Below are 21,211 nucleotides of genomic sequence, written 5' to 3' on the forward strand. Positions count from 1 at the left end.
AAAACTCCTACAAAGATGATTTTCGTGCTTTAAGTCAAGAATGCTCTTAGGGCTTGGAGGCTTTGACAATTTGAGTATGAGAATAGCTTTAATTTGAAGCTTGGAGTCAAGATAATACAGCGGTGGCTTGTGAAAAGTTGCAGTTGATTATTTCTTATTCTTATGTGCGTGGCGGAAGAGCCCCAAATATTTTGAAGGATTTTTGTTTTTTGAAAAGAAAAAAGAAAACAAAGTGAATTTAGCTCTGTCCAGCCCCCTCCTCCCCCTGCTTTTCTCCCCCTCGGCCTAATGGGGTTTCACGGTGCAGAACCAAGCTGGAGGCTGGCGCTGCGTCGCGCTGCGGATGGGGCCTGTGCAGCCCTTCCCGGGGGATCCAGGAGCCCCCGTCTGCACGTTCCTGCTGCAGCCCTCTTAAATCATCCCCCAAGCTCACCGCATGCCCTGTAAGGAATTAATGCACCAAAAAAGGGAGAGGAGTGGGGAAAGAAGAAAAAGCAAAAAACGTTTTGTTCACGCTGTGGTCTCCCAGCCCCTTGAGCGGGGTTCTGCTTTCGGAGCCCCATCCCGTGCCCTCGGTGTCCTTTGGCAGGGTGGGTGCTGGGGATGCCCTGTGCAGGGCACGGCCGCTCTGCGGTGCCCCACGGAGCTGCCAGGGCCACGGGCGCCGCAAAGGGACCTCCCCGTGACGGAGGAACCATCCCGAGCCTTTTCCTTCTGTACATCCATAGCTTATGGAAGCCAGCGACCCCGGGTAACCCGTAAGGCCTCGCTCAGGTCTCCTTTCACTTGTGTTTAATGGCAGGAATTGTCTGATTTCCTCAGTGGTCTCGAGATATGTTAGCACTGAAGGGTAACCCTGTGAGTCTGCACGTGCTTTTCCAGGCCAGCTCTCTGCAGTCATTTATAAACAGCAGTTTGTGTTCGAGTAAACCAATCGCGGCTTGCCATTAAATCTTAATTAGGTACCAAACGGTAATGTGTTTACAAGGGATCTATTTAGTCTCGTTTGCACGGGGTGGAAGGTGGCTGCTGCTGGTGTGTGGCCAAGGGGATTAGACGTGTGTCAGCGACGGGGCAATGCGGGAGCCGGGACAGGGCCGTGGCATCACCTGCACCCGCAGCGTCTATATAACCCCCCGCTTTTATCCTGCCGTGCTTATGTTGAAGGAAATGTGGTTTTTTTTTCCCTTTTTGACTTAGTTGTGGGAGGAAGTTAAATTATTGCTTCATCCTACAAAGGCACTGGGGGGAGCAGGGTGGAGAGGCAGCATAAAGGCTTGTCAGCTAAATAAGTGTAAAAGATTTAAGCATTTCTAATTTATGGCACACTGCTCGCAGGGGAATATGCTCACCAAGGTCTGAGACCTGCAGCATCTTTTCCTATTGAATGAGCGGATTAATGATGGCAAATTCTGCTGCGTTGGGGACGTGTATGAGGTCACCCCTCGTGTTTGGCAGTAGGAAACACTTCAACTGGAAAAAGCCACCATTTCCTTGCGGCTGCTTTGGATTCTGCTCTTATAGTCAAAAGAGCAGATTCTTTTTCCAGGATAGTTTTGGAAAATATTTAATTAAGCGGCTCTAATGAGAGGCCATTATAACTGCAAACAGAATTATTGTTATCATCGTTTCAGCTGTTAACATTTTAAGGGCAGTTGTTCACACACTGTTCCGTAATTAGGGCCCAATTCACTGTGGGCAGAATCGCGGTCGGGCTGCGGTGGACGTGCCGTGGAAAGGAGCATTCCAAAGAGGCTGTCCCTTCTCCGTGCTGGATCCCTCCTGGCTCCGGGCTGCAAGGTCTGCATCTCGCTTGGGCCGTTGCACGGTTGCTCAGCATCGGGAATATCGCGAGAGGACTTGTTGCACAGAGTGAGCAGTTTGGGGACAGAACTGAAGAAAACGGTGCTTGTGGCCCAGCTGCTGTGGTGATGAGGGTCTGTACAAACCTGTGAACAGAGTCATGTCGTTGTATCAGTGGCCAGGTGAGTCTTAAACCTCCCAGGAACTGAGCAGTGCGAAGAGGGGAAAAGCACAAATCACCTTATTTTCCCGGTAAGGAGCAGCACCTTACGCAGCTTGATGCAAATTGTTTCTACTTAAGGAATGCTTTAAAATGCAACTCTGCAAGTCGTTCAGCGGTAGCTATGGTTAGAGTTGCAGCTGTAGATTTAGACTATCTAGGAGCTAACAAAGTGAAACCTGGCATTTCCTCCAGGACTTGTTTTAGAAGGTCTGGGCTGTTCAGCAGTTTGGGGCCTCGTGTCGAGGCGCTTTCCTGCTCTTTGGGTTGGACAAGTTAATACTAAGCTCAGGTGGTGTCTCGCTGGGTGTTTTGCCTCCTCCTGCCTGGTTTGAAAGCTGATGCAGAACTCCTTGTGGAGAAGGGCAGCTGGAGCCTGGGCTTCCTTGTGGAATGACACCTGGTATTAAAATAACGTGGAGCGAATCTTACGCTGGCAAAACCCCAGCGTGGAGCTTGCAGTGGATGTGGGCAAGGGCTGCTGCTGCTCCAGTGCTTTGGTCTGGGCAGGGGAGGTGGCAGCAGCTCGGTGCTGGTCTCGGAAGCTGCTGGGTGGCTGTGGAGGTGGCAGTGGGTCACAGTGGCCCTGGCGGTGACTAGTGCCCTGGGGGTGTGTGTGGCCTCTCGTTATGGGACCCTCCTTTGCAAAGCTGGCCTACATGGTGTACCTGGATCTTAGACGGGGGTTTTGCCTTGGCACGAGGCTTCCTGCAGGATCAGGCAGTCCTACAAAGCCTTCCTGTTTCGTAATTAGAAGCCATGGACAAAGCAGAAGGCCACCTTGGCAGGTTGCTGTAGCTGTGGGAGAGCTGAGCAGATGCTCCAGCCTCGTTTATAGTTCCACAGAGCTGGTTCCTTGCCCGTGAGGGTGTTGTGGACTCTGACCTGTTTCCTGGTGTGGAGCTGTCCCTGCCTTGTCCTGGAGACGTTAGGCAGGGGGATGCCCCTCTCCTGGGTGTCTCCTGCTGCTGTTTGGGATTCTTTTTTTTTTTAACATATTGCTTAATGACATGTTTGTGAGGGCATGGAATAAGTGCTGCAATGTCTGACTTTTCCGAGTCCAGCGGTCACACTAATAAAACACATTAGTAACCCTCTGAGCACAGACCAGCCCTTGCCCATGTCCTTAGCCCTTGCAGCCCTCAGGCCTGGGCTGCGTGTCGTGGAGAAGGGACTGGTTTCTTAGGAGCTTAGGTGCAGCGGGCGGCTGTTCCCAGCCTTCCCCGCACAGAATTCCTCCTGGTGATCCTGGATACGCCGGCACTGGATGTGCAGCACCGCGGAGCCGCGCGGCGCCGTCGCGGGTGCTCTGGAGCCTTCGTGTTGTGGAAGGTTTCACAGCGAGCCGGGTACAGGGACCCGCGCCGAGAGCTCCTCTGCATTGAGGAACGAGCAGAGACGCACAAAGCGGGAGCCGGCTTCTCCTCACCGCCGAAGCAGCCTCCTAGCAAGGGGATTTATGGTAAGAAAATATTTTTTGTACAAAGTGCAGTAACGCAGAGCAATAAAAACTCCGTAATTGCACCTGAAATATTCCACATTAAACCAAACTATCAATTATAGTTTGCATAGGGGTTTTCTAGACTAAAAAGGTGGTGCTTTCATGTGAAAAAGTGTTCATTATCTTCTTTCAAACGCATCTTAATTGCCAACATCAAAGTTATTAATTAAGCAATAAATCTTGCAGCAGTGGATTGGCTCCTCCAGTGCGTACGGAGCACGGGAGGAAGGGTGTATGGAGTGTATTAGCCTTCTGGAGCTCAAGAGAGAGGCCTGTTGAGGCAAATCCCTTCCTCCTGTTCAAGGCTTTAATGGAAGGAGTTGATTTTAGTGAGGGAAAAGCCTATGCACGTGTTCTGGCTTTGTGCAAAAATGTTCCATTTTGGGGTGCCGAGTGCTTGCTTTGGCAGGAGAGCTGTTAGGGGCGAAACAGTGACAAATTCCTCACCGGTCCATTCACTTACATTCCCTGCACAAGAATCACTGCCTGGACGATCCCTCCGTGCTGCCCAATCCCGGGAATTCCCTTTGGGAACTTAGTTTTTGATAGTTCGGCCACAATAAACTTGGTAGGAACATGCTTAGCAGAAGTATTTGGAGCGAGGAAGGGCAAGGGAGGAATATGAATTTTGTCTGGCTTGTCCGTCCCCAGTTCTACCTGTGCTGTTGGTTTCCGGTTACTTGGAGTGATTGAGATTTTTATATAAATATATATATGTATATTTATATATATATGTATGTATATATATATTATATATATACACACACACACACATATATATATGAAAGGTGTATTTTTCATAGTACAAGCATCTCTATGCCTATCTATTTTTCCTTTGGAGACTTTTGTTTTGGGTTAGCAGAGTTCTCTCGCCTTGCATAAACCATTCTAAAACAGCAGGAGCAGTTCTGCAAATATCTTTTGCTCAAGCTACTCGGTCGTTGCTCAGAAATGGCTTTTTGGAATAATGTGGTTTGTCACCATCTTAACGTGATAAATGCAAGGAGAATTTCAGATTAACTCAGAAGCGTATCAGATGCTGATGATTTTGTTTCTGTTTTTCTTTCCTCTGCTTTATTACCCAGCTTAGGAAATCTCCAAATTAATGAGAAAAAGCTGTCACAGAGGATGGTGCTGGTTGTTGGGTGTGAAATTCCAGGGCTGCTGGGTGTCCCGCAGGCACCGTGGAGTGTCTGAGCAGCCTCCCCTGGCTGGAAACTCTCCTGCCTCTTTGCTCAAGTGCTTAAAGCCCTTCTCATGCTCTACCCTATTTCTTTTTTTCACAGCTGTAAATCTGAAGTTTTTTTTTCCCCTCTATGTGATTTTAGAGAGTAGTGTTATCCTCTGGTTCTAGCTGTGTGTGAAACTACACCTCTACAGTATTTGTCTCATCAATTTGCAAAGACGTCTTTATTGCCCTTGGTGGATCGTCAAGGCGGCTTTCCAAGAGGGACGTTTACTGTAAAAGCTAATGAAGACATTGCTGTCCGTGGCATCCTGTAGCTCGTTCTCGAGAAATGAGTGATTTACTACTTATTGCAGCTGTATTTCACTGTGTTAGGTGTGTGTTTTTATGAATTTTTTATCAAGTTCTTAATGGCAAAATGGAGGGATCAGACAACGAAATTGCTGTCTGAACTGGTGGGACTTGCTTAGAGCAGACAAGGAGGCTACCTGGCACTCTACGTGCTAGGATTTTTTCTTTGAATAAGCAAATGCTGTTGTAAGTATCACTTTAAAAAAGCTCCTTAATAATTAAATGTTTTGTAACACTTTCTTTCCCTCATCTCAGTGCAAGTAGGAAGACTGTTCCCAATTACGCTTTTATGACTATAGGTTTTCCACTTCGCGTTCTCAAGAGCACGAGAACATGATTAATGTAAAAGATTGTCAAACAACATTAATCACTGTTGATTTCTTATCGATTTCTCGCTCCTCTTTTGCCAGAGAGTCGGTCAACTGCTGTACAGTGAATAAAATCTTGAACTTTTGTATGTGCCCTCTTGCCCTGTGGTTGGAAGGAGCCCAGCGAAGAGAAAGGGAGCTGCTCGCCTGGGATTCTTGGGAAGCCTCAGTCACAGCAGGAGGAAATCCTGGGAAGGGGGGAATAAGCACATCCTATTTGGTGTAATCACGGTTACGTTCGCTAAACGACCCACCCAAGACAAGTGCTTTTACATCTAATATGTATTTTAAGCTAGGGTGGCCTTTGCGAGGCGTAAATGACACAAGGTGAACAAACTGCTTATTAAGGTAAGACAATGAAGGCCCAATTTTAAAAGGTTAAGATGTACTAGAAAGTATCAGTGCATCCTCCAAGTCATTAATGCTATACAGAATGCACAGCGGGTGGTATTTTGAAAGGCCACTGTAACCTTTTCAAGCATGAAGCATGCTAAAAGGAATCTATTTCCTTACTGCTTTGAAAAGGGAAAGCAGTCTAAAGCCTTAGTCTTTATTTGTTTAGAAAGAAATGGTTCTTTAGACTGTGAAAAGGAAGAGGGAGAGTCCTAAAACTAAATGAGCAAGCCAGTGCCGTCTGTTGCAAGAGGACAACCCCTAAAGTCTGTGAACGATACATGCATAAAAGCTCGTTTTCTAAAGAGAAAAAGGTTCTCACTGTTGTGCTTTTTTCCCCCAAATCCTTTGCTAAATCTTGAACTTAGAGCGAAGCACAACTTCGTGCAATTCTAAACAGCCACATGCTCCCGGTGGGCCGTGCAGCGTGATGCTCTGCACCCCACGGAGGGAGGAAGGGGCTGGCAGAGGGGCTGCGGGGACCATTCCTCCCTGCCCGGGCACGAGGGACGTCGTGGACGTCAGCACCCGACCTACCGAATTGTGCCCATGCACAAACGCGTTTGGAAGGGTTGGGTTAAGGTTAGGGTGGAGACAGACAAGATTTTGGGCATGCATATATATACATATATATATATTTATTTATATATGTATATATGTGCCCTTTTTCACCTCTTCGCAGCCCGTGTGCCTGGTGTTTGCAGTGCCACCCCCGAGGCTCGCGTGGGGGCCGGCAGCCTCGCGCAGCGCCGCGTTGCGGAGCAGCCCCCGGCTCGCCGCGTGTCCCGAGGACAGCGGGGCCCCTCGGAAGCGCTCGCTGCTCCGTCTTTGCCCACTCTGGCTGCCGTTACCTTTAACAGAGAGACCGTGAAAAGCTTGCGGGTCTCCTCAGACCTGAAGAAGTCCCCATGGTGCCTTTTGCTGAAGCTTGACTGCTGTTGTCAACGCAGAGTTTGGGAGCTGGGTTTGCAGCAGCATTTTGCATTTGCCACTGAGAAGGCTTTTTTTTTTTTTTTTTTTTTCTCTAAATGCAGGGTTTGATCCCAACCCGCTGGGGCAGGGAGCAGGCCTCCTCGCTGTAGGTTACAAATGCTATGGAAGATCAGTGCAAGGCTGCAGGTAGCCTGTCCTTGGCACGGCTTGACCAAGCAGCGCTCCAGAACCACCGTGCGGCTTCAGCCTCGCTTAGGGGCACCTGAGCTCTTGGTTACAAGTCTCTCCTTCCTCCTCCCCGCTGAGGCATCAGCTCCAGCAAGAGGTAGAGGAATTAGAAGAGCAGGATTTTGCAGCCGCTGCTGCTGCTTTTGCTCACGAGTCCAGAAAGCTGCTTTGGAGGAGCAGGGGTCTTGTATGCAGGGGGACGAGATGAATTAAGGGATATTCCATCCCCTCCTGCACACACAGAGCTCCCTGACATTCCCTGATCGCATTTCAGCAGACATCCAAAGGCAGCATCCCCGGAACACGGCTGGGGTGAACGATGGGCCGTGTGCTGGGGTTTTCGGTACATGCCGTGCGGGAGCTGGGGGCTTTTCCCTCTTCCGAGGGGATGGGGGAGCTCGTGGTCCGTGGGGTTTCTCTGCGGCTGGAATTGCATTGACAAACAAGGCTTTGCGGGCTGTCAGCCCAGGCAGTGTCATCCTTGTCTCTCCTTTCAGCTCTTGCAGTCCCATGGCCCATCTCTTGTTCTCATTTTCCTGAAACCAACCGTAATTGGAGTGACCTATTTGGGACTCCTGAGGGACTGTTCCGTGCGTGACACATTCAAATATCAGATCACGGAGGGGGAGTCCGGAACACGTGAGGAAGGGACAACGCAAGGATCTTGGCAGCTCAGCAGCCCTCCCGCCTCTCTTGGCTGAGGTTTGCGTGCATCGAGTTGCGCTGCTGTGTGCAGGAACAGAGGTTTAATGTTTGATAGTGATCAGATGAGGAGGAGAGCAGAGCACCAGGCATCCGACAGGTTGTCAAACCTGTCACTTTCCAGCCTTTTCTTCCCCTTGACAAGGTTAGCCACTGAGTGACAAGGATACGCTTTGCCAGAACGGCAGCAGAGCCCCTAGAAGAGGGAAACGTGCTCGCAGGAGCAGGGCAGGCTGCTTCCCGCCTATCGGAACATCTCCGAGCAAAGCTGCCCTCGCTGATGCGTCTTTGCGATGACTTTGCAGCTCTTCCTTTCCCCGCTCCTCCGTTCCTGGAGACACAAGGACACGGAGCGTCTTCCCGTAGGCCGCGCTGGGACGGGCCGGGAGAGCCCGGAGCCGTCGGCTCCCCTCGCGCCTGCTCCTCCTGTGGGATGTGTGTGCCTGGGGCTGCGCACTGGGGCTGCACACAGGCCCTGGTGAGTGCTTAAAGATGCAGGGATTTGGGGAAAGGAGGAGTCTTCTATCTGAACCGGAGACGTTTCTGCGCTGATACCCCTCTCCCCTACCTACATCTGCCTCTCTGCTGAGTGTTTGATACTGCAGTGTCACACTGTCCAGTTCTGTTGTGCGCGATATTGACTGCTGTCTTGGTAAAACTGTTCCATCTAAGTATTTTTCTAAATGATGAGTGTTCAACCACTTTCCTACCCTGCATCCCGGTGCCCATGAGTTTTCGCAAGGCCCCTCGGCTCCGTGTTTTTGTAATGCGGACGGGGCGCGTTTGTGCTGTGCAGTTCCCCTTGCATGCACACTTGTACATAAATGCAAGTGCCCTCCTCATTGTTTGCTGCCAAGGGAAATTCCGCTTTTCCAAATGGCCAGCCTCAGCTCCCCACTAATACTGAGACCAGAAGTTTACAAAACCTCCGTGGGATCTAGATTCAATATAGGAGTGAAAGGACTTTTGTTAATCCTTCTCCAATGACGCCCTTTGTTGCATTGGATCTGGTATCATTTTGAGCACTTCCAAATCAAAATCATAAAGATGATCGCCGTGAGGCATAAAAAAGTTAGCATGCATTCATCTATTTTAATTTTGTTTGAATGATGCCATCTGCTTTTCTGAATATGGCAGGCACTTGGAGGAGGAGAATGCTCCAGTTGGGAACTGTAGAAACAAAGCAATAGCATGTTGCTTGTTATGGATGTTTTTTCACTTTTATCTTTTTGTTTAACATATTCAGTCATGAGTGAGAAAGCAAAAATCAATATTAGGGTGAAACAACCAAAGCAGAATTATTGAATGACCAAAGAAATTTGGCAAGGCTCCCGGGTGAAGCGCTCACAAGAGCGAACGTGCTCCTGAACGTGCAGTTGGGCATCTCTGTAGGTGCCGAGCTCCCTCATGAGCCTCCCAGAGCTGCCAGCTCTAATCACAGGGCTGATTTCCTCTAAACACCAAATTGCCAAAGAGTCCGAGCCAGGAGGATGTGGCTCTGCGGGTGCTCCTGCAGGAGAGGCTCGTTGTGCAAATCCCCGTTTTGGGAATAAGTCGCGCACACGGCGTCTCTTGTGGGCTCCTTGGGGAGGGTGAATGCTGTGTTCTGGATGACGGCTGCTTGCTTGTCCCCACTAAGGAAAATGCCACTGGGATGTTACTTATCCCACGAGCGCGGAGGCTCTTACTGTGATCCTCATCCCAGCCCTTCCGTATGCATTGGGCAACTGCTTGGGATTAGGCCTGAACTGCAAGACTTTTCAATGAATGTGATTAGCTTTTTGCTGAAGTATTATGACAACAGAGTGGGCGTATTATGCAAAAGCTGCACATTTAACGTATTCGCTGTTATTTGCCATCAGATTCAGAAAGGCATCAACGGCTCCTTTTTGTTGGCTTTTTTATCAGAAAGGCAAGAAGCAGCTGTTTAGCTGAATGTTAGTGAGCACGTTGGTTATTTGATATTCATCATGTCGCTCTAAGCATCTGTTGACAGGTGGGAAGAGATCTTGGTGAGAAAACTCATTACTTTATTGCTTACCTGGGTATAACTGCTGCTTGGAAAGCTGACAAGTTAGCGGGAAACTGCTACCTTGGTTGTGTGCAGAGCTAGTGCTGGGGTGGGCATGGCCCGAGCGTAGATAAGAGTGACGTTTAGTAAGTGCTGTAAACATGGGAACGAGCTGGAAGGGAGTTGTTGTCATGCTAATGCTGCACAGGAGAGCTCTGCTTCACTTGGTAAGTGGTGCTTGTCTCAATACATGCAGTTTTCCTGGCCTTGGGAATACGATGCCTGCCCAGCGAGGCCGGCCTTAGCGTGGCCAAGTGAATGACCCGGCCTTGGAGCCTGGGAGAACGAAGAGCTCTGGAAGCTCCTTGCTTTGAGGGCAGGCGCTTTCTTTACTGACTGTGGAAACCTCATTTAAGGGAGATTCATGGCTGCTCAGTCCTCCTCAGCTGGTAGTTTCCCACATTTTTGATGACTAAACTATGTGAAAGGTTGTAGGTAGAGAAAGAAAAAAAAAAAGCTTCTCTTTTGACCCAATGCTGTATAGCTACTATATGTCTTCAGAATGTATGAAGACAGTCTTTGACCTGCAAAAATATCAGAGATCCATACAGTTGCTTTAAGGTCACTTGAATAACCCAGCAAAATAATACGTTGGCATTGCCTTTGACAGATAGCTCGGAGCTTTGTTTACTGAAGCCAGGCTTGAGAGCCCCTGTGTTTTGGTAGCAAAGCCTGTAATAAAATTGTTCAGTTCAAAACATACCGTTCTTCATGTTGACTAGTAATCAATAACTGTCTGTGGCGGCTGTTGGCTTGGACTCCGACTCACGGGGACTTATCGTGCAGTGAAGTCTGCAATGCTAATGTGTGCTTTTAAATAAAGATCCACCTCGGGGAAGGCAGGGCTTTTGCATCCTTCCTGGGCTGGGGAAGAGCTGGGAGCGCTGCAGGAATCCGGCAGGATTCCCACATCCCGGTTTGGCAGCTGGGATGCCGGGAGGGAGCTGCGGGCGCAACGTTGTGGTTGCAGCGTGGACTCGGGGCAGGGATCCGCTTGGCTTAGCAGCACAGAGGCAGCTCTTGGAGTTGTGGGATCTCTTTCTTTTTGGAAAGGATCAGCGCTGCAAAGGGGTAGTTAAGTGGGTATATGAGGGGGAGGCTGGTGGGAGCTGCTCCAGGATCCGATGTCTGGTCAGGAGAGTGTCCATACGTGGAGCCAGCGCCGCCGCGAGCCGGGACGGCCAAAGCAAGAAACCCCAGCACAGCGGGCGAGAGCGTTGGTGCCTTCCTGGGGTTGTGGAGAACATGGAATAGCGTGGAGCTGATCCACGGCCGCTCACGCTGCCGTGCGGGACGATGCTCCCAAACGCCCCGCTTCGGGATCCGGCTCCTCCTGGCTCTCGGCTTCCACGCGCACGTTGCGAAGGCGGCAGGAAACGCTGCTGGATGTCACGGAGAGGAGGCAGCATCGTAAGAGCTTTAGTGCCCCAACCTTTCCGCAACCCCTGCAATTACATTCTAATTCAATATTTCATTGGAGTTTTCAAGTAATTTTAAATTAATAGGGAGCAGATTATAGGGGGAAGAGATGGCATTGCTCTCTGCTTGCTTGCAGAGACTCCTGCACTGCAGATACCCGCTGGATACGCACAGCTGGGAAACCGGGTTTTCTCCCAGGATACTCGGACGATTCCTGTTTCCAGCCCTAAACCAGGGTTCGGAATAGACCCCCAAAGGAGGCTGCTGCCCAGCTGTGTGTGAGCGCGGGGCCCGTTGGATGGGGCTGCCCTTGCCAGCCCTCCCGTGCCCCTGGGCTGGGTTATCGCCCACGTCCTCGGGCCCACGCGGTGGCTCCGGGCTGGCACCGCCAGCGTCCCCGCCACGCCGCAGGGGACGGCAAAATCCCCTCTGATTTCACCCTTTGTGCCTAAAACCAAAAAACCAGACCCGTTTCTGCTCCCAAGGTGAGGACTTGTGATGGGGGCACCTGTGTCACTCCACCGTGTTCGGAGCTCATTGATTTAAACCACCGGGTTTAGGCATTATTTAGATGAGTGTGCAACAACCTTCATTTAAATAATGGATTTTAATGTTGTTTTTGTGTTCGTGTGTGTTAAAGTGGTTCTTATGGGCTGGTAGCTGTGAAATATACTGAGAAGGAGTGGCCGTGTTGCCTTGTTTGGGTATTTCTTTTTTCTTAGCCAGAAAATGAAACATTGGCTGTGCGTATGCTTAGTTATACAGATTCATCTGTGTGTGTTAGTTGTAACATTCTTTAATATATTAATTATGGTTATTTTGCTTATGGTTTCATATCAAATTCTCTTTGGAAAGAAACTAGAATTCAATTGCCGTGCATGAAAATAGCATTTGCAAAGCTCTACTGAAATACGATTATCTCAGATGCATCAGATGAACCAAAAAAGAAAGAAAAATAGAAGCTGACGTGTCCTTTGCACTGAGACTGATCTTTTAAATGAGCGGAAATGTGGAATGTGAAAATTTGGACTGATTGCCTGTTTTTACCATACTGCTAAAAGTTTTGTGCTTAGTCCATCTCATTGTTTTTTCTTAAACAAGGAAACCAGAGCAAGTTCCCCACTTTGTCTAATTCATGGTGGTTTTTCTTGTGTTACAGCCCTTGCTGAGGCTGTTACGCTCCCAGGCCGGGTCAGTTGTGTCCAGTTTCCATGGACTTGGTCCAGCTGAGTGAATGTTTGTAAAACTTTGTCATCAAATCTGTTCTAGGAAGTTTTTTTTCTTTAAATTAAGGCTAAATTCTAGTATCCAGTCAAATGATGCTTAGAAGGATTTGGGGTCTTCAACTGTTAGAGTAAGAAAATTGTTCTTAGATGGCGTCAGAACAAGATTCTGGTTTGAAGAATGTGGCTCTGTGTATTTCCAGCACAAGTTTGTTAGGAATTTTGGTCTTGCAGCTGTTTGGCTTTTGCCTGGGAGCCCCACTGAAAAATTTATTGCATAGATCTCAATGCAGGATTTGAGCCTCCAAAGGCATTTCCAATAAACTCACTTTTCATTCAGCTGAGGAAAAAGTAGGTTTCTGTTAATAAGGATCTGTGTTATCTTTGAAAGTCCTTTATGAATGGAGAAACCCTAGTGTCATCAAAAGGCTGAAAAAAAAAAGAAAAATATTTTGAGCATTACTAAGGAAGAGATTACAAGAAAACAAACCAATATTCTTTAAGACCTAGAGATGGAAACTGTGATCATGAGAGCCAAGGATTGGTTATCTTTGGGCCACTGTGGTCCCTGATAGGGGAGGAAATGCATTAACTTTATTCAAAAGGGAGAAAATAATTTTTTTTCATCCTATCTGGAAGCAGTTTCATTAACTTTTCATGATCACTAGATTGCAAAGAAGAAACAATAACTCTGTGTGACAGACTTCTTCGAGGCCAGAAATTCGGTATTTTTAGCGGGAATAAAAAGACTATAGTACTGTGTTGGCACAGATTGACATAAATTAAGCCTGACATTGCCAATAGTATTTAAAAAATTGGTAATGCGATTAGAGTGATTTAATGCTGCCTTTACGTGGAAACATTCTTAATATTTAATCAGGTTAAACGCCGCTTCGGTCGTTTTTCTCCACGGCTTGATTTCCATCCTGGTGCGGGTGCTTTGCAGGCGCGTGTGAGGGTGCAGGCTCCGCTGCTAAACTCTTTTTTTTAAGCATTTGCTTTTAAAGGTGCATGTGAGTGTTAAAACGTGTTTGTGGTTGATTCCTGCTCTAAACTTGTTTTCACTCTTGCTAAACGGGCGGGCTCCCATCCGCCTGCACGTATTTTTGCATTAGGAATGGCAAACGCCACAGCTCGTGTTTACTACAAGCTGCTTATCTTGGATGCGAACCAAGCTGCGTTTGGATGGGGCTTGGAATTTAATTAATACAGAAACACGGCCTTTTTTTCTTATTGATGGAGAACCTTAAGCGTGCTGCATGCATTAAAATGTGTGTAAACATTATTTTGTGCCGATTTACAGAGGGAAGACGGGACCAATGAGTCACCAGAGCCGCTTTCCAAGCGGCGCGCGCGCCAAGCCCTGCTCGTTTCAGCGACGTGAGGATGGCAGCGTGGCCCCCTGTGCTGGTGCCCAGGAGAACGGGTGGCTGCAGGGCTGTAGGATGTTTGTAGAAGTGCCCTGGAGTCCCGTGGGCAGCTCTGGGGTCCAGGGCTCCTCCTTCACTTCGCAGTGTCCCTGTGCGAGTGGACGGAGCCGCCGGGACATCCCGGGTGCTCCCCGGTGGCAGGATGGGCACGGGTCCCTCTGCCTCCCTGGGGTCAACGGGACCGGAGAGCCCAGGACCGGCACCCCTGGGGCTCTCGCTGGCTCCACAGCAGTTGTTAAAACCCCTTCCCCATTGGAGTCGGGGAGCTTCGTGTGAGCTCCACCATCGCGGGCCGGGTTTTCCCAGTTGCCATAAGCCAGGACCAGGGCTGGCGCTGCTGGACATTGTGCCAAAAGCTGCGGTTTTCAACTCGAAGCCCCCAGGTGCTTCCTTCCTCAGAGGGGGGTTCTGTGGGATCGCCGGGAATTTGTTTCCGTCCGTGCAGGCGCAGCAGGGCGCAGGGGAGAAGAAAGTCAGCGAGGAACATCGGATGCTTTAATATTCCTACCTCTGACTGAAGCAGCCTCCCTGTGTGGGAGATGATAAACATTTCTCTTCTCTTAAGGGAAAATCAGGCACAGACAGAGACAAGCACATATAAATAATTTACAAAGCTGTAATACACTGTAAATAACAAGCCTGCTGAATAATGAATTAACCCAACTGCTGATTCATAGGTAAATATCTCTTGTAAAGCAGAATTTTTATAGATTTTACAGCTTGGTTAATATCCCCTCGTATTTTATTAAGGCTGTTCAGGTGAAGTATGCTGGTAATAACATGTATATCTTGGGAGGTGACGTGGGGAGGTTGCTGGCTCGCTGTAATCCTGCCTCTCCCCGCAGCAGGGACCCGGGATGGGGCGAGCAGCTCCCTTTGGGAAGGGTTTGCTTGGGCTCTCCAGCAGGCAGCGGGGATCACGCGGGAAGAATTCGGATGCGGCCAGAGAATCGGAGAGCCACAGGGAGGCAGGAGTGTCTGAGCAGCTTTTTTTTTTCCCCCCTGCCATGCTTCTGGTAATAAATAATGCATTTGCTCTACTTTGCGCTGTAGACATAGCGGGGTTTCTCCCATGCCTTCAAGGACGGGATGGGACGGGAGGGATGGGATAGGACGGGACGGGATGGGAGGGATGGATGGGACGGGATGGGAGGGATGGGATGAGAGGGATGGATGGGACGGGACGGATGGGATGCCCACCCGCTGATTCCCCAGCTCCAGCACGAGCCGCGAGCCCTTCCCGGCCCCAATTACCGCGTGTCCTCAGCCCCTCTCGTCTGTCAGCGGGAAGGAAACCCAACATGACATTTGCTTCCTCCGTGCTGTTTCTTTTCCCTCCTCCCCCCATTCCCAGCAAAGCCTTAAGAAATAAAAGCAGTTGCTGAGCTGCAGGACAGGGACCACGGCAGCATTTTGTTGCAGTCCCGTTAACCAGCTTTTCGGAGCAGCTGGGAAGCACCGTTTAGTAGCTTGAATGGTTTGTCTGCTGGCGTGGCACTCGTGATGCACGTGATATTAAACGTGTCAATTCGGTTTATACCCAAGTGCATGGGTGCTGCTTCGCCTCCCTTCCCCTTCCTCCAGCTTAGTGCAGGTATTACCTGCTTTCTGTTTCATCGGGTTTTGGGGCATGTCACCTGTCAACCATGTTGCTGCTTTGTTTTATTTTCGAGAGCCTAAATAATTGCTTTCATAAAAGATAACCAGATTTCTTTCATCTGGAAGTACATTAGTTGTAAATTGCATTTTCTTTTAAGCTGAGAGTATAGATGTCAACACTGATTTTTGTTGGCAATGTGCAGTGCTGCTGTCAAAGCCATCCGTGATAAAGGTGCATCTTTCATGTGGCAGGAATTACTTATTGAACTTGAATGTACCCAGGGACGAGGTGCAGGGACCCACTGTCCTAAATCAGGTGATCTTGGTGTGCCTTTTTGTAAAGGAATGGGTATTTTGCTGAGTATGCCAGGCTTTCATATAAAAAAACGCCACATCCATTTGTACCAGCGTGAATATATTCCCTCTTTAATAGTCTCAGGTTTCAATTTTGCCTTGCCTTAAGCACCTTATTCCATAAAAGCAGAGTAGACTGAAATGCTCATTGCAGAAGAAGTGCTGGCGAGATGCTTGGGACGGAACTAAACGTGTGTTTAGACCCACTTTCCGTGAGTATAGCTGTTCCCTGCACAGGTTTCTTTATAATATAGAAGAGCAACCCCCTGCCGCCAAAGCTAGAGCCCCTCGGGACGCAGTTTATACAGGTGGCAGTGAATGTAGCAGTGAAACCGGCTCAAAATGTCATTTAAAAAGCCCCACAGAATTACCAGGACCATAACTTGGGCTTTAAGGAACAAGGGGATTGTCCGGCTCGCTGCACAAGTGTGGATTTTTGTGCTAAGGACATCGCTGCCATCCGGCTGGCTCACTGAGGCTTCGAGGTGCAGCAGTGGGAGTGATTTGCAGGGCAAAAATACTTCTTTTTTCCTTTCTGGTTTTATAGATTAACAGAGCCTCATTTGAGGGAGAGAAAAGTTTGTGAAATTGGTTCTGAAACGTTTGTGTCTTGTCAATACTTAAATTCCTCTTGATTAAGAGAAAAAGATTTGGGGGGGAAAAAAAAAGATGCTGCGGCACTCTGCTTTTTTAAGCATTTTCCTTTAGTCTTGCCATTGCTGTGAAAAGGCACTTCCTGGAGACTGAGGAAACTTTCTCATGTAAGAAAGGAGAAAGAATAACCCCTGTGAAGACTTTCAGAATACTGGAAAGAAAATGACAGCAAAACACTGTCTGGTGAAAGTCTAGTCTTTATAAACACAAACTAAATACAAACTTATTTTAGATAAACGCCTCTGATCGTATAATTTTATTTAAAAGAAACTGTAGCCACCTCATCTGGCCTGTCTTTTGTCCTGCTGGTCTCTGTACAAACCCCATGGTGTGATGTGTCCTGGGGAGAGGTTGCAGCTCTCCATCCTTGGGATGACGTTCCTGCAAAGGTAGGAAATGGAAGTGCCAAAGACCAAGTCATGAATAGAATGGTCCTATTTAACACTTCTTTTCCCACCAGTCTATTTGGTCACCATCTTTTATGTGAGCAGAAAAGAGGCTTCCGCTTCCCCGTGAAAGCCGCTGGATGGTGAGCGGCTCCTCCAGAGCGCGGCTGCGCGCGAGCGACGTGAGCTGGCTGGGGCTGAACGGCTCTTTTCACTGTCCTCCCTTGGAAAAACCATCGGGCAGAGTAGGAAAAGGAGCCGAGAAGTAAGTTCTAACCTCTGAAGATTAAGATCCTTCATTGGTCTGCGCTGGTGTCCTCAGAATAACCCGGTGACTTCGGAGGGGCCTGGCTCTGCGATTCTTCTGCTGCGCGGTGTTGTGCTCTCCCGTGAAGGCCCTTTGAGACCTTCCAGGCCAAGGGAAGGTGTTTGCGAGTTCCTGCTGCGTGGTGAGTGCAGGCCAGACTGCAAGGTGCCTTGAGGACCACGCAGCGAGTGACAACTCACTGCCCCAGTACAAGGGTGGTGGGTATCGGCTGGAAACCACCTGGAGGAGGTGGTTCCTGAGGACCCGTAGTCACTGTGGATGCTCACAGTTTATAAGATCTCCAAGTCCGGAGACTTTGGGCTCCAGAAAGATTTTTGGCCTTAGCCAGCATCACAGGCCTTACGTATTAAAGCGGCCTTGCTCTCTTGTCATTGACACTGGCTGTGCTCTGCCCCTGAACGCTGCTCCAGTCACGGGCCGTGTCTTCAGCGATGTGCAGCCCGCGGAGCAGGAGCGCACGCGGGTGACACCGTGTTTGCCGTGGTCTCACCAATGCTCTGCAGGCGTTTAGGGTCTCTTCAGCGCTCGGTCTGTCCCGTTAGGTCACCCCAGATAGCTGAGTGAAGAGGCCATAGCCAGGTGGAGGGAGTGCTGCAGTGCTCCAGCACAGTGCCTTTGGTCTGGGGCTTTTAGAGCCCACCTAGAAAAGCTGATGAAGTCTTGTGGCTGTGGGAAAGTAAGTTCAGAGACATGAGGTGGCTTGAACCAGGCTTACGACGGAGCCAAGCTTTTGTAATCTCCTCCTTTGATTCTTCTTTGAGCGTACCGAAGCCAATTCCCTATGAAAAATATGTAATTACTGCTAGAACTGTTGGGCGAAAGGGTCAAAAATAAAGCGGAGAGAGGCTCTTAGCTAAAACTGAAAGTGTGAGGAACTGAGGAATGCTGGTCAGGAAAGGCTTCAGGATCAGCAGCTGTGCAGGTCAAAAGGCCTCGCAAGATCCTTTAGCCTTCCCTTCTCTCATTTTTCTGTTGGAGGTTGCTTCAACCTTTGATAAGACTTTGCTCCTAGCGTGAGGGGTGACCTGAGCTCTAGATTCTTCTCTATGCTGTTGCCCTCTGAAGTTGATCAACCAACAAAAGTTACCTGTCCAGAGCTTCGGCAGCCAGAAGTCAAGATGAAAATGGTGAGGGACCTATCTGTTGTTCTGAGGCTTCAGAGAGTTTTCAGCTCCACACCACTGCCCTTAGACCTTCCGTGTGATACAGAATCAACCAGTGAAACCAGGAGCCGCTTCCCATGCGTTTGCTCTGTCCTTGCTCCTTGGAGCAGTGCTTGGCTGCTTGGAGCTGGGCATGGGCAGAAGCCTTTGTAGCTCCTTGGAATCACTTCAGAACGGGCACGGGAGGGCAGAGCTGACGTGGGGGCAGGTGCTAGACGAGAGGTGCTCACTTGGTCTCGGAGCCTGGCTTTGGAATGAGGGAAAAGTGTCAAAGGCCTTTTGTTGCTATGTGCAATATGGTTGTGTTTTCTGAAATACCGTGTTATTCCTGTGTTTGTACTTGCTTCTCTTCTCCTTCCGTTAGCCTAATACTGCCCTTCTTCTTGTGGTAAAAAGAATGAGGGGAGGGGAGGCCACTTTTACCTTCTTTGGCTTTTGTTAGGGTAAATGATGGTTTTCGTCTTGGAACCTGAAACTTCCATTAAGCTCCTCAGAAGTGACTACATTGCACGAGCATCAGAAGTGAGTGGTGTGAGCCCCCACTCTCTGGGTATCCTATGGATAGGGAATCCTGTGGAAAGGGAATGAGTGGGATGGAGAGGAAGAGGAGGAGAGCACATCTGCTCTTTGTGTAGCATCTCTTGGGCTCCTTCTGCAGAACTTGAGGGCTCGTTTTCCCAGATCGTGGAGTAGTGAAGAGCTTTGGGAAACAGCTTAATGCCCAGATGAGCTGGTGGATGTGGCACTCCGTAAGTACCCTCCATGACAGCTTCCCATGTACGGAGTTTATTAAATTTAAGCTAGTTTAAGTGACCTTAAACTGCAGGTGATTTGGCAGAGTTGTGTGTCTGCAGGGAAGCGGGTGCATCCTCCTGTGAGAGCCAAGCTCCCAACCTGAGCTCCAACACTTAGAAACAGGGGATTGGTGTGGGTTGGAGCTGGCCGGGAAGACGTTTTGCCTGGAATTTGGGATGGTTGAGGTGTTCATTAGAGCAGGGGACTGTTCACAGCGTCCTGGGGGAGAAAATCCCATCTGTTTCCAGGACGAAGTTTAGTTAGTTCTAGGGATGGGGATGGAGCAGCTCGGCTGTCTGGAACAAGGCAGGACAGAGCTCTGTAGATTGACATGGTTCCAGTCTTGGTCTCCCAGCCTTGTTACACCATCCCTTGGGTGGAAGGATGCTCAGAAACAGGTGAGTCTTAAGGTCCATGGAGAAATTGCAGGAATTGCTCTTGTATCGAAACCTCTGTTAGGAAATCTGCACCTTCTAGCCCCACATTCTTCTCCTAGGATTTTTTTAAAGGACTTTTAGTGTTTCCTAGGGTATTGTTTTGCTGCTTTTGGATTAGTGTTCAGTTTGCAACACCCCCACCTTCATAATTTGCAGCCGGGTAGCACAGAGGGTTTGGGCTGTTCCCGCAGGGTCTCCAGGAGCTGCAGCCTCCTTGGGAAGGCCGCGCTCCCGCATCCGCCCGCAGGGACCAGCGCGGCCAACCGGGAACGCCAATCCCGGTTAGGTGGGTGCAGGGCTGTACGGAGAAGCTAAAAGGAAAACTTGTTTGGATACCGAGACGAATATGCCTTTCATTTTCATCATTTTTGTAGGGAGTTGTAAGACTTTAAAAAGGAGAAACTTCTTTTTATGTTGTCCATGACTCTTTTTTTTTTTTTAACTAATTTGACACTCTGGGATGTTGTTTTACATTTCATTTTAGTCTCTAATCACAGAAAATTATAGCTGGCCGCACATGCTGGCTTTGCATTCTTGCATCTTGTTTATGTTCATTTGTACTAAGGGAGAGCACTCACTGCGGCTGCCCAATTTATTTTTCTCTGCAGCAGCAGGAATTTCCAATACTCTGGAGCTTCATTACTATGTGCAGGAAACTAAATTCAAGGTTATCTTATTTGAACTTTATGACTTCTTGAAGTACAATGTTTTATTTATTTATTTAGGATTTATTAAACCTTTCAAAAAACCTTTTAGAAGAACTGTATGATGTGTAGTTTATTAAAAAAACCTAATTTAAATTTGAATTTCAAGGAGCTTGGATTCTGAATGTCCCAAATACTTGATTTCTGTCTTGAGATACGTGGAGGAGTGAGAGGAGGTGCTGGGGCTCATGGCTCCTGATGCCTGTGAGTTGGTTAAAGGTGTGTTTGCAGAGGGGTGAACGCATACATTTCTTCTAATGGTTTCCCATGGTGGTTTTTTGAGATCTCATTTTAACTTTCAGGTTTTACCCTATGACCTTTCAAAACCTGCCTCTACTGAGGATGAGAAAATAAGGGTTTTTCCCCCTCCATTAAATTAATCATAATTTTGAGTCACTGCCTAGAGGCTGGATTTGGCTGCTTTGTTTACCAACCATAGGGTTTTACTTCTGCCTCAATTCTTATCATGCAGGTAGTGATCAGAATAAAATTTCCGGATACTTTACAGGGCTCGTAGGTAACAGCAGCGCCTGTTGGTCTGTTACTTTTTGAAACTTTTCCATGCATAAAAATCATGGGCAAGGTGGCTTTCCACTGTAATTACTTCATCCCACACTCATAGCCCCATGATACCGAATTTGCCCCTGCTCTAACTCAGTGCATTAAAGGTCGTGTCCTTGCTGATTTTCTTCCTAAAGCTGAAGAGCGCTTTCCTGAACACGCAGAGTAAATGAAACTCACATTAATTTTTAGTAGGGGCTGAAAGATTTCACTCCATTTTTATTTTTCCTCCTAGAAAGGAGCGGTTTAACGAAGCTCCATCTTTCTGTCTGAGGCCAGCTGGGTTTGCAGCCTCGCAGCGTTGGGTTGTGTTGGCCACTGCCCTTGGTTTCTCAGCAATGGGAGTTAATGAGGGAGGTGCTTGTGGAGCAGGAGGCTTCCGTGGCCATTGAGAGCGTCCCG

At 48.6% G+C, this 21,211-nt stretch overlaps 2 protein-coding genes across 4 annotated transcripts in view; both read left to right on the forward strand.

The window, feature by feature from the left end:
- Positions 1-21,211, forward strand: part of MBNL3 (muscleblind like splicing regulator 3) — a 420,262-nt gene that overhangs the window by 257,552 nt on the left and 141,499 nt on the right. Inside the window, exon 1 of one of the 3 annotated variants that reach the window (XM_088538486.1) lies at positions 212-232. The exons of 1 other annotated variant lie outside the window; for it this stretch is intronic. The gene's annotated coding sequence lies outside the window, so the exon portion shown is untranslated. Of the gene's footprint in view, positions 1-211; positions 233-487; positions 504-21,211 lie in introns of those variants that run through there. One more of the 3 variants, XM_088538485.1, reaches the window with a different exon arrangement.
- HS6ST2 (heparan sulfate 6-O-sulfotransferase 2) overlaps positions 1-21,211 on the forward strand; it is a 99,294-nt gene that overhangs the window by 20,924 nt on the left and 57,159 nt on the right. The window lies entirely within an intron of this gene.

This window comes from Tinamus guttatus, unplaced genomic scaffold, assembly GCF_059628265.1.
Source record: "Tinamus guttatus ecotype Peru unplaced genomic scaffold, ASM5962826v1 Tinamus_guttatus_pri_ptg001087l, whole genome shotgun sequence".
NCBI lineage: Eukaryota > Metazoa > Chordata > Aves > Tinamiformes > Tinamidae > Tinamus > Tinamus guttatus.